Source organism: Physeter macrocephalus, chromosome 8 (genome assembly GCF_002837175.3).
Source record: "Physeter macrocephalus isolate SW-GA chromosome 8, ASM283717v5, whole genome shotgun sequence".
In the NCBI taxonomy this organism is placed as follows: Eukaryota; Metazoa; Chordata; class Mammalia; order Artiodactyla; family Physeteridae; genus Physeter; species Physeter macrocephalus.
In genome coordinates, this window is record NC_041221.1 from 102,385,857 (window position 1) to 102,394,700 (window position 8,844).

Below are 8,844 nucleotides of genomic sequence, written 5' to 3' on the forward strand. Positions count from 1 at the left end.
AGTCATTTTCACAATGTTGCTTCTTCCAATCCAAGAACATGGTATATTTCTCCACCTATTTGTATCATCTTTAATTTCTTTCATCAGTGTCTTATAGTTTTCTGCATACAGGTCTTTTGTCTCCCTAGGTAGGTTTATTCCTAGGTATTTTATTCTTTTTGTTGCAATGGTAAATGGGAGTGTTTCCTTAATTTCTCTTTCAGATTTTTCATCATTAGTGTATAGGAATGCAAGAGATTTCTGTGCATTAATTTTCTATACTGTTACTTTACCAAATTCATTGCTTAGCTCTAGTAGTTTTCTGGTAGCATCTTTCGGATTCTCTATGTACAGTATCATGTCATTTGCAAAGAGTGACAGTTTTAGTTCTTCTTTTCCAATTTGTATTCCTTTTATTTCATTTTCTTCTCTGATTGCCATGGCTAGAACTTCCAAAACTATGTTGAATAATAGTGGTGAGAGTGGACATCCTTGTCTTGTTTTTGATCTTAAAGGAAATGCTTCCAGTTTTTCACCATTGAGAATGATGTTTGCTGTGGGTTTGTCATATATGGCCTTTATTATGTTGAGGTAGGTTCCCTCTAAGCCCACTTTCTGGAGAGTTTTTATCATAAATGGGTGTTGAATTTTGTCAAAAGCTTTTTTCGCATCTACTGAGATGATCATATGGTTTTTATTCTTCAGTTTGTTTATATGGTTATCACATTTGCATATATTGAAGAATCCTTGCAACCGTGGAATAAATTCCACTTGATCATGGTGTATGTTGGATTCTGTGTTGTTGGATTCTGTTTGCTAGTATTTTGTTGAGGATTTTTGCATCTATATTCATCAGTGATATTGGTTTGTAATTTTCTTTTTTTGTAGTATCTTTGTCTGGTTTTTGGTATCAGGGTGATGGTGGCCTCATAGAATGAGTTTGGGAGTGTTCCTTCCTCTGCAATGTTTTGGAAGAGTTTGAGAAGGATGAGTGCTAGCTCTTCTCTAAATGTTTGATAGAATCCACCTGTGAAGCCATCTGGTCCTGGACTTTTGTTGTTGGAAGATTTTTAGTCACAGTTTCAATTTCATTACTTGTGATTGGTCTGCTCATATTTTCTATTTCTTCCTGGTTCAATGTGGGAAGGTTATACCTTTCTAAGAATTTGTCCGTTTCTTCCAGATTGTCTATTCCTTTCTAAGACTTTGTCCGTTTCTTCCAGATTGTCTATTTTATTGGCATAGATTTGCTAGTAGTAGTCCCTTAGGATGCTTTGTAGTTCTGCGGTGTCTGTTGTAACTTCTGTTTCATTTCTAATTTTATGGATTTGAGTCCTCTCCCTCTTTTTCTTGATGAGTCTGGCTAATGGTTTATCAATTTTGTTTATCTTCTCAAAGAACCAGCTTTTAGTTTTTTTGATCTTTGCTATTGTTTTCTTTGTTTCTATCTTCATGTATTTCTGCTCTGGTTTTGCTGGTTCTTCTTTCTCTAGTTCCTTTAGGTGTAAGGTTAGTTTGTTTATTTGATATTTTTCTTGTTTCTTGGGGTAGGCTTGTATAAATATAAACTTCCCTGTTAGAACTGCTTTTGCTGCTTCCCATAGGTTTTGGATCGTCGTGTTTTCATTGTCATTTGTCTCTAGGTATTTATTGATTTCCTTTGATTTCTTCAGTGATCTCTTGGTTATTTAGTAACGTATTGTTTAGCCTCCTTGTGTTTTTGGTTTTTACGTTTTTTTTCCCTGTAATTCATTTCTAATCTCATAGTGTTTTGGTCAGAAAAGATGCTTGATATGATTTCAATTTTCTTAAATTTACTGTGGCTTGATTTGTGACCCAAGGTGTGATCTATCCTGGAGAATTATCTGTGCGCACTTGAGAAGAAAGTGTAATCTGCTGTTTTTGGATGGAATGTCCTATAAATATCAATTAAATCTCTCTGGTCTATTGTGTCATTTGAAGCCTCTGTTTCCTTATTTATTTTCATTCTGGATGATCTGTCCATTGGTGTACATGAGGTGTTAAAGTCCCCCACTATTATTGTGTTACTGTTGATTTCCTCTTTTATAGCTATTCGCAGTTGCCTTATGTATTGTGGTGCTCCTATGTTGGGTGCACATATGTTTATAATTGTTATATCTTCTTCTTGGATTGATCCTTGATCATTATGTAGTGTCTTTCCTTGCCTCTTGTAACATTCTTTATTTTAAAGTCTATTTTATCTGATATGAGTGTTGCTACTCCAGCTTTCTTTCGATTTCCATTTTCATGGAATATCTTTTTCCATCCCCTCACTTTCAGTCTGTATGTGTCCCTAGGTCTGAAGTGGGTCTTTTGTAGGTAACATATATATGGGTCTTGTTTTTGTATCCATTCAGCAAGCCTGTGTGTTTTGGTTGGAGCACTTAATCTATTCACATTTAAGGTAATTATCTATATGTATATTCCTATGACCATATTCTTAATTGTTCTGGGTTTGTTTTTGTAGGTCCTTTTCTTCTCTTGTGTTTCCCACTTAGAGAAGTTCCTTTAGCATTTGTTGTAGAGCTGGTTTGGTGGTGCTGAATTATCTTAGCTTTTGCTTGTCTGTAAAGCTTTTGATTTCTCCTTGGGTTTCTCCTGCCTGGGACTCTCTGTGCTTCCTGGACGTGGGTGGCTATTTCCTTTCCCATGTTAGGGAATTTTTCAACTATAATCTCTTCAAATATTTTCTTGGGTCCTTTCTCTCTTTCTTCTCCTTCTGGGACCTGTATAATGCCCATGTTGTTGTGTTTAATGTTGTCCCAGAGGTCTCTTAGGCTGTCTTCATTTCTTTTCATTGTTTTTGCTTTATTCTGTTCCATTGCAGTGAATTCCACCATTCTGTCTTCCAGGTCACTTATCCTTTCTTCTGCCTCAGTTATTCTGCTATTGATTCCTTCTAGTGTAGTTTTGTTTCAGTTATTGTATTATTTATTTGTTTGTTTGTTCTTTAATTCTTCTACGTGTTTGTTAAACATTTCTTGCATCTTCTCGATCTTTGCCTCCATTCTTTTTCTGAGTTCCTGGATCATCTTTACTATCATTATTCCTACTTCTTTTTCTGCAAGGTTGCCTATCTCCACTTCATTTAGTTGTTTTTCTGGGGTTTTATCTTGTTCCTTCATCTGGTACATAGCTCTCTCCCTTTTCATCTTGTCTATATTTCTGTGAATGTGTTTTTTGTTTCACAGCCTGCAGGATTTTAGTTGTTCTTGCTTCTGCTGTCTGCCGTCTGGTGGATGAGGCTATCTAAGAGGCTTGTACAAGTTTCCTGATGGGAGGGACTGGTGGTGGGTAGAGCTGACTGTTGCTCTGGTGGGCAGAGCTCAGTAAAACTTTAATCCACTTGTCTGCTGATGGCTGAGGCTGGGTTCCCTCCCTGTTGGTTGTTTGGCCTGAGGCAACCCAACACTGGAGCCTACCTGGGTTCTTTGGTGGGGCTAATGGCAGACTTTGGGAGGGCTCAAGCCAAGGAGTACTTCCCAGAACTTCTGCTGCCAGTGTCCTTGTCCCAATGGTGAGCCACAGCCACCCCCCAACTCTGCAGGAGACCTTCCAACACTAGCAGGTAGGTCTGGTTCAGTCTCCCGTGCGGTCACTGCTCCATTCCCTGGGTCCTGATGTGCACACGACTTTGTGTGTTCCCTCCAAGAGTGGAGTCTCTGTTTCCCCCAGTCTTGCTGAAGTCCTCCAATCAAATCCTGCTAGCCTTCAAAGTCTGATTCTCTATGAATTCCTCCTCCTGTTGCCGGAACCCCAGGTTGGGAAGCCTGACGTGGCACTCAGAACCTTCACTCCAGTGGGTGGACTTCTGTGGTATAAGTGTTCTCCAGACTGTGAGTCACCCACCCATCAGTTATGGGATTTGATTTTACTGTGATTGCACCCCTCCTACCATGTCACTGTGGTTTCTCCTTTGTCTTTGGATGTGGGGTATCTTTTTTAGTGAGTTCCAGTGTCTTCCTGTTGATGATTGTCCAGCAGCTAATTGTGAGGCTGTGTTCTTTATTCCCTTTGCTGTGACTGGCTAACTTTTAAATTATATATTTTCTCTGCATCTTTGTTGGATACATTTTGAGTTTTTAAGGTATATTTTGGTTGACATTAAATCATTGTCAAAAGCATTACCAAACTGCCAACCCAGTTGTTACTAAAAAAAACCCAGCAAAAAACAAAAAAACGAAAAAACCCAAGGCAGTAACAATTCAGTCTGTTGCATAGAAAAAGTTTAAAAATACCTAATTTGTAATTGAATATTTTAATACGATTTAGAACACTAATTAGCTTAGTCTGTGGGCTGTTACTGAGGTAGTGAAAGTAAACCTTTCCAAACACCAGGATAGAATAAAATGTTTCATATTTGCATTAGAATTCATTTTATTACAAACTGAATTTCTGTGCAACTTTTCTTTTAATTCAAAAGTGCATAATAATTTGCCCAGCTGATGATGTAAAGGCTTGCCACATTTATTTTTCTTATGTGAATTCATTTTTGAGTTGTGTAAAAATACAAAAAAGCTTATAATATATTTTTCAACTCTTTTTATGTGAAATAACACAAAAATAGTTTTCTAAATGTTACAAGATTCAATCCCTTCTAACTGCAAGTGAGTTATCAAAATTTTACAGTTTGCTCTTTTGTTGATGAGGATTTCTAACGAAGAGTGTGACAAAGTCTCCTTTACCCAGGTTCTACTGAATACGATTTCTAAATAAAACATCTGCCCTCTAGTGCCTAATGATCCAAAGGTCTAAAGGTGTAATTTTAACTGATGAAAATTACAAAAGAATTAAAGCTAAAAGCTATGCAAATGAAGCAGGATGGCTTTTGTTAAAAATAAAACTAATATATTAAACAATTAACAAATGTGAATAGAATCCTCTCCCAAATTAAATGTTTACCTAAATTTTAGTATCAACCATGTTGACATCATGAAGAACTGTCAAGAGAGCTGACATTCTTAGAAGACATAACTTCACCTGTAACCTTTAAAGAAAGCTGCTTTGTGAAAGCCCTAAAGGCAGAATGGTCAGACTGGCATTTGTATAGTGTGGTAAGAGATGTTAAAATAGCAACACACAGAACCCTTTCAAGCAATTTTTATGTCACCGACAGTCAGACTTTTGGAAAGAAATCTATAAGTAGTGATTTGTCACCACTTATGTAAAGTGGAATAATTTTAGACAGTTTTTTTTTCCAGATCAGAAAGTGCTATACCTAAAGTGAATAATAAATCAAATTTGAATAACTTTTTGTTTTGATATATACATCTCTGAGGATACTATTTTTAAAGCTAACATTTATTTCTTCGTTCTCCATAAAACTAAAGTCCAATTTTATAACTTTGCAAATTTTTTCAATCACTTTCCTTGGTGTAACAATTACAAGTGCAACATATTTGTAATAAAACTGTCAACCATGGTTCAATTCAAAATGTATCATGGGGAAGTCAGACTTCTGAAGGGGGAAAATTCTGGTACTTTTCTTTGAGAAGCAGTGAAGGTACACTCTCAGGACACTTAAGAATCTAATAGCAATTTCCCCCAAATCAGGAAAGTTTGGAATCCAACTTTTTATAATTATAAAACAAAATTTGAGGGTACTTCTAAACTGTTGTCTCCACCTTTTAGAGCGAATGTTAGTGTGCATCTTCTTTTCATCAGTAGTTGTCTACCCAGAAAAAAGATTGTTATTGCATGTTGGAGAAAGCAATATTTAACCCTAAATCAGCTGTGTTTTTTTATCATCAGTGGGCCTTTTGAGATCATTGTGACTCTTATGGTTATTTGTGTGTGTGTGTTTGTGAAATATAAAAATGAGGTTATCTATCTCCCCACCATCCAGAATATCTCTGGAAGATTTATAAGTCCTCTATTCCTTTTTTTTTTTGAAGTAGAAAAGAATAGCTTTATTGCTTTGCCAGGCAAAGGGGGACACACCGGGCTTCTGCCTTGAAAAATTATGTGTCCCAACCCCAGAGAATTTGATGAGGGGTTTTATAATAATATATAAGTCCTCTATTCTTTATACACTTAATAATTCTGAATATACACGGTAATTATTTACTGAGACTCTCCTCTCGAGTTTATACATCAGAGATTTAACCTTGTTGGGGTCCATGGCAGGCCAACCCAAAGTATTTCTCAGTGGCATATTGATTATTTTGAATTAAAATTACTTAAGAAACAGTTGGTGCAAGGGGAACACTTTCGATCCTCCTCTCTGTTTCCTTGAAAGCAGGAAATAAATCCCTTATATGAAAGGTACCCTCCCTGCACATGGTAGAAGGATGCCCTTATGGCCAGAGAGTGGGAATTCGGACTGAGAAGTCTGTATAAACAAACCTTGTTACTTCTTTAATTTACTACCCAAAGCCCAAACTCTGTTTAGATTCTTCACTAATTATTAATTAATTAATGAATTTCACCTAAAGCCTAAGTTTTTTTTGTCATGTCAGTTGCTCATAAATGTATTGTTTCTTTGTCTAAAAAGTATAAAAGCTGCCTGCTCTGGCCACATCTTATATTCTGTTTCTATGAGATCTTTGTGTGTATGAATTAAAATTTGTTTCTTTATCTCCTGTTAATCTGTCTTGTGTCAGTTTTATTATTACTCCAGCCACAAGAACTCAAGATGGTATAGGAAAATTTCTCCTGCCCTGGCAACCTCATTGCCCAAGTTTTCAATTTTGTTTACAGGATTCAGGATTTCATTTATTCTTAATTAAGTGTTTGATGATACATTAGTGTTCCTACCATTTAATACTTTCATCCCAACAATAGTTTATAATGTAGTTTGAGGCGATATTGTCGCTGAGGTTTTGGTTTTCTCACAGTCAGCATTTTATAAGAGGAAAGCAGTCTGAAATTACTGATGATCTTTTTCTACTTAAGGCAGCGAAATACTTTACTTGAATACCCATAAGTTTCAAAAATTATGAAGAATTTTGGATACTGTAATTTAAGAATACATTTATGGCTAGGGTTGAAACCATAGTTTACTTAATATACATGGGTAAAGGTTTACTGTTTGAATGCTGTCTCTTAAAACAAGCTAATATTTGTAATTTTCACATTTATGTCCTCTCCTAATTATATTTTAATTCCTAAAGGGTAGAGATCTTATTTTGTGGATGTTTCAATACCTCTTAAAACAGGGATTTTTAATGTAGTAGGCATTCAATTGCCAAAGTGAATCTCCACTTCTCTAGTGATTCTGAAGGCTTACTAAATCATGATATGGGTATTTGGGTAGGGTATTTGGAATTGCAGAGTTTAAATGTCAGGATATTATGAGTTTAATTGTAATGACATCATGCCTTCTAAAGCAGCCAGATGGTGGTAACCCTGTGTAGAGATTTCCCTAGGTGAACAATCTGTCCATTGAGTATAAATGTAATTACTGATCCTTCTTTGCTTCTTTGATCAGTCTAAACCTCTGAGTTGTCTGTAAGTTGTTATGAAGATATATTATCCAGGAAGTTTTCCAGATTCGTCCTGAAAGAATTGAACTTCCCAATATGTGATTCTGTGGGTTATCCTCTTGTGTTGGAAATTAGCAGTATATTAATACTAAAAAATAGGATGAAAATTCTTTTATATTGAAATCCTTTGGGAATCATATTGTAATTTCTTTTAAGTGAAAAGTATGAAAAATGTTTTGTTTTCTATTTCTGTCTAATGTTTCAATAAAGTAAGTTTATTTACTGCTGTTAAGTCTTTAATTTTGGTAGGGGATTCTGTTTACTAATAGCAACATAATGTTTTGAAACATATATTAAATTGGCTTACATATTGCCACAAGTGGCTTGTTCAACATCAAAAATAAATCATTACATATTAGGAAATTCTTTATCCTCTCGGGTTGAAATAACGTAGGATGTCATCTTCTTCTTAGATAATGGTGACACAAATCTGATCCTTTTAGTTTTCTTGGCAGAAGAAAAAAATCTATTCTGGAATTTACACTTTAGTGAAGTTACTTTTCTGAGATATGATTGTATAACAAAGAACGGCCTTTACTTGAGATTTGTGTGTGTGTGTGTGTGTGTGTGTGTGTGTGTGTGTGGTACGCGGGCCTCTCACTGTTGTGGCCTCTCCTGTTGCAGAGCACAGGCTCCGGACGCGCAGGCACAGCCGCCATGGCTCACGGGCCCAGCCGCTCCGCGGCATGTGGGATCCTCCCGGACCGGGGCACGAACCCGTGTCCCCTGGGACCAGGGCACGAACCCGTGTCCCCTGCATCGGCAGGCGGATTCTCAACCACTGCGCCACCAGGGAAGCCCTACTTGAGATATTTTATCCGAGACCAGGGACTGAACCTGTGTCCCCTATATTGGCAGGCAGATTCTTAACCACTGCACCACCAGGGAAGTCCCCCCTTGAGGTATTTTAGACAGTGCTTTTTTCCTACAATTAAGATACAGACGTGTGCACACACACACTGCCTGAGAAAGTATTTATCCTGTGGCAAACTTTTAATTCACTAAGTTACTTGATTTGTGAAGTTCATTTTGACCAACCTGTTTGAAAGAGAGAGTGATTTTTCATAACTGACTTTGAGACAGCTTATCAACTTTTTCTTTTTGGGCATGGAAATAAAATATAAAATTTAGTGAGAACCAACTGGCCTGATCTGCTTCGATGTTTCCTATTCTAGATATCAGTCTTCTGAACCTTAAACTTTTGATCTGACCACTATTTCTTATATATCTGGACATACTTCATGCATTTTTAGTTGCATTTCAATAATTCTAATTTTTTTTTTTTTTTTTTTTTTTGTGGTATGCGGGCCTCCCTCTGCTGCGGCCTCTCCCGTTGCGGAGCACAGGCTCCGGACGCACA